The sequence below is a fragment of the Elephantulus edwardii genome, unplaced genomic scaffold (assembly GCF_000299155.1).
Source record: "Elephantulus edwardii isolate Elephantulus edwardi_28Jun2011 unplaced genomic scaffold, EleEdw1.0 scaffold00579, whole genome shotgun sequence".
Lineage (NCBI taxonomy): Eukaryota > Metazoa > Chordata > Mammalia > Macroscelidea > Macroscelididae > Elephantulus > Elephantulus edwardii.
The window spans coordinates 40657-45506 of record NW_006400329.1 but is presented as its reverse complement, the minus strand read 5'-3'; positions in this window follow the sequence as shown (position 1 = coordinate 45506).

Here is a 4850-nt window from a genome sequence, read left to right as displayed (position 1 = left end):
CCTGGGGGGTGTAGGGGGAGAGTGCAGGGGGGGGGAGGGGGAGAAGAATAACATTGTAATTTTATCATAGATAAAGCTGGAAAGGAATTTTTGAAATGTTACAGCTGCAACTGTAGCTTTAGCCAAATTGTGCCTAATGATATCCAGAGCAAATCAATATTTTGACCAATTGAGAATTTAATCGAGGCTGAAAACTATTTGTAAAATTACAATTTTAGTTTACTCTGCCTACAATTTCATATTCAAATATAATAGGCTATAACCACTTAAGTCTTATGCTGTTATATATATCCGGCAAAATATATACATGTTCATATTTTAATTAGTCGAGGCATGTGATTGAAATCCACCAGCTGCTTGGCTGGAGTAAGATGAGCTCTCCTATTGTTGTTGTTGCTATGTGCCAGCTATGAGTTGGTTCTGACCCAACTGATGTAACACATAGAATTTAGAGGAGAGCTGGTAGGGAGGTCTGGTGGCCCAGTGAGAAGAATCCGTACTGAAATCCTGATTGTACTGTTCCATGGGAGATAGATGGGCAATCTCCTCCTGTGGGATTACTGCCTCTGAAAACTGGCTGGAGGGTCAGCTTTGGGCTGGTTCCAACTTAATGACATACAACAAGTGGTGCTTCATGCTAAGTACTAAATTGCTGACCGAGAGGCCAGCACCTGCTCTGTGCGAGAATGATGAGGTAGTTGCTCCTATAAGGATTTATACAGGATTTTCAGAAATCCTATGGGGTAGATCTACCTGTCCTGTGATGCTGCTGTGAGCTGGATCTGATTCAAAGGCAGTGTGGTTTGGGGTATACAAAATTTAACTGTAACCACTAAAACAAGTAGCCAGTTAAGTATATAGATTCAATGGCTAACACTACTAGAGTCATCACTTTAAAGGTATTTGACTGGCTTGTCTGCTTTAACTCTCACTTCATATGTATCACAATGCCTTGGGTACAGAACTTGAGTGTTTCATAATGATATAGAGACAATGAAATGATGGTGAATAATGTTTATTCACAACTTGCAAAAAAAAAAAAAAAAGATTACTCTCAATTCTTTTTAGTGTACCTTAGAGGCTTGTTGGAAAATGGGTAGATACAGAATATAATTGTTTTTCTTGAAAAGGTAACATCAGCTGTTACCTTTGAGTCAGAACCATTCTAACTTCCAAAAATGCAGATCAAACATAAAACTTCAGTGAAAAACAAAAAGCTGAAACCAGTTGTGGAACGTTCCTTACAGTAAGGCCTAATCTGTTAACAGATCACTCTGTATTTTAAAAGTAAAACAAGTGGTAAAGATGTTAAATGTCACAGATAAATTCCATGTAAAACAGTAAAAAACAATAACCCACAAGTGAGAGTACAGATAATCAGTTAAATCTTTTCTTCATACTTAAAAAAACTATGAATGTGAATCTACTCCGTTGTACTTTTTATTTGACGGTTTACTTCTTCCTGATGCTATTGTCACTTCTGAGGTGACTTTACATGTTTCAAAGTCTGTTCAAGTCTTGTTTCTGCTTCTAACCTACAAAGGGCTAAGTAACAAGACCTAGTTTAATAACTGTATATGCGAAGTAGGAGTGACTAAGGCTGAGCTGGAATGAAATACTCGATTTAGGAGACAGGTATATAACAACTACTTAAATATCTATTTTGTTCAATAGCTTTTTTCCTCCCTCAGCTCCCCCCCCAAAAAAAAAATTCTCACAATCTTTAGGGAATAAATTAGGAGTAGAGCAATTATTCTGCTTTTAGAGAGCTCATTTCAAGTTTCTTTGTGGATTAGAAAGAGAAAATACACATTGTTGAGCAATTGTCTCTAAAAATAGATGACTTTACAATGCAATTCAGGTGCGTCCTGAATGCTGAGGAATGAATGCTGCATGCTTATTGGTGAGAGGCATAAATGATAGTTTCGTTACATTTAAGCTTTGTTTTTGTGGGTTTTATTTTAAAAAATCCATATATATAACAGACGTTCAAACACATCTTTAAGATTTAGGAACTGGTTCTGTGGCGCGGAGTTGCACCACTAAGCCAAAGAAAAGGCACGCAGTGCGAATGGGTAGATAGTCTCCTCCCTTGAAATTCACCGTCTCTGAAAACCCACTGGAGGGTCAGCTAGGAGTGGGTTCTGACTCAATACACCGTACACAGTAACATATTTTTAGATCTAAAGCGTTTCTTTCAGATCTTTCTGGGGAGGAGGGGATATGGTTTTTGTTTTGTTGGTGTTTTGTTTTGGGGTTTTTTTTACAAGAAATACCAAGAAATTACTATTGCATTATACGCATTCCGGTGCCACGACTTGCAGGAGGCTGTAGGGAAAAGGGATGGTGAACCAGCTGGGTGAAAGCACTATGGGCCCTTTCCACACTCCACCCCACCCCCACCCACCCCCGCAGCTACAAGCCGTTAGAAATTAAGCAGTGCCTTCAACTCAGAAAGGAAGCGTTTGCAGAATACCTCTCAAGTCTAGCATTTTCAAAACATGCGTTTTGCCTTCTAATTCTTCCAGCAGGCAAGTGCGAGCGTGCCCCTTCCTCAACCCTAATTGCAGCGTGCACTCAGGTTCGCCGCCCCCAATCACCTCTCTGCGCGCTGGCAGCAGAGAGCCGCGGGTCACCAGGGAAGGTGGCAACCAAAGATCTCCGTGGAAAAAAGGTCTCCAGGGGCAAGCCTAGGCCTTCTTTACCCAGAGTTGGCCTAGTAAACAAAAACCTGCGGCATCAAGACGCGAGCAGAGCTTCCCGGAGCCGCCTGTGCAAAGGGTGAAGCCGGGGCGCAAGGCCGAACCAGCGCATCATCTGATGCTTGACCCTCATTCCACGGTCGCTGGGGCATTTCTCCGTTACTGAGGATGTAGGGTCAGGTACCCAGGAGTAATGGGTCCTCCTTCACGAGACTCGGTTCGGGCTCCCTCCTCTGCCTCTCGGACACGTGCCTCCCTCCTGGAAGTGGCCGCCATGAGTCCTCAAGGGCAAGCAGGGCCCGAGTTTAGCTGCAGATGCAACAAGTTTCTCCCGCAGATAGCACAGGCCAAAGGAGAGCCCGGGCGGAGGACAAAGCCTGGAGCTCGCCGCAGTGCCCTTGCCCCACCTTCTACGCCTCCGACCGAGAGCGGCCCCAGGACGAGAGGCTGAGGCGGACCCTAGTCCGGATACTCAGAGCCCGAGGCCCTTGAGTGCAAGCAGAGGGCAGGTGTCCCTCTCGGTCTTGCCACTCAAGGACTCTCCAGCCGTCTCCCCTCACTTGTCAGGGACTCAGGATTCAGGGTTCTGATAGCAGACTTACCAGGCGAGAGATGCTGCAGAAGGTCGCAACCACCGGGCGAGGAGGATGGCGTGGGGTGCTCGGGTCTGCTCCGGCGCAGGATTTGTAAAGAGGAAGGAGGAGGCGGTGCCCAGTGTCTCCGCAGCCTCTTAGGTTTCTCCTTTGTGATTGGAAACCCGAGCACCGCCTACCCCTCCCCTCAGCTCGCTCAATCCCCTTCAAGGACAAGAGCTCAAGTGTGCTGTGCACACGCCCTCCCCGCCCCCCCCCAAAGGAGGTCACCTTCAGGTGGCCAAGGCGGCCTTGGCGGCTCTAGCCTGGTCTCTCAGTTTGCAGGCTTTGTAGAGGCCCGTCCTCGACCCTAATATGGCCTGTCTCCAACCCGCTGGATTTTTCATGTGGTTGGGCTTGATATCATCCAAATAGAAAGTTTTCCTTTGGCATCTCAGATCTCTCTTTAAGCTGACATGTTAATGGTGTATTTCCCCCTCATATACCACTGCTGCTTCTGAACATTAAAAAGAGACCCAGAAAAAAAAAGAGACCCAGATGCTTAATAGTTCAGTCATAAAGTTCACTTGATGAAACAGCAAGGTTTATTTGAGAAACACTCCTTGACTATCCACTAGTTGTCCTCTGAACTTCCTCTGCAAGTCTAGAGGTCTCCTCTGGGCAGTCATGAAAGGTTACTTTTGCTTTCTCTCAAGAGAAGAAAATGAGGCCACAAGATGTCATGAAATTCTCAGTTAATCGTAAAATTGGCATGTGGTCATTCATCGATCTCCGTGTCCTTCAAGCTCAGACCAAAACCGGTACCTCGGTACCGTGTTGGGGAATGGCCGACTCAGTGAATGATTGATCAGGTGTACGTATTCTGAAGGTTTTCAGCTGCATTTCATGAAAATAAGCCCCTTACATGCTGCTTCTGTGTAAAAGATAACTTGTTATAAATGACCATTCATGAACGCTGCGTTAGTGTCTTTTCAGTACCAAGCACTCAACAAGGATTACTATCACACCAGGCCCCTCTTGAGACGCTCCCATTTTAGAAAATGCATACAAGTAGGTAAACAGTTCATTACAACAAACTGTGATAAGTAAAATACAATAAAATTCAAAGGAAGAAGCCACTAACAAGGATGTGTGAAGCAAAATAAATAAGGCTGAAATTCTCCCAGATTTTTCAAGATTATTTTAACCAGAAAGTGGGGACTTTGAAGGACACAAAAGGTATTTTTAAGATTTTTATTTTATATTATTTTCCTCACAAAGTTCGTCTCATTGTGTTTCATACTATTCTTCATTCATGTTGTGTTTCATACAATCCTTCCTGTACCTTGTGTTTTATAAAATCAATCACCATTGGACCTTGTCTATCATAGTTATTGTTATGTGCTGTGGAGTCGTTTGCCACTCATAGCGACCCTATGTACAACAGACCTAAACCCTGGTCTATCCTGTGCCATTCGCACTGCCTCTGACACACCCATCCTGATTACCCCAGTCACTGAATCAATCCACCTCAGAGAGGGTCTTCGCCTCTTGGGCTGTCCCTCCACCCTCCAAG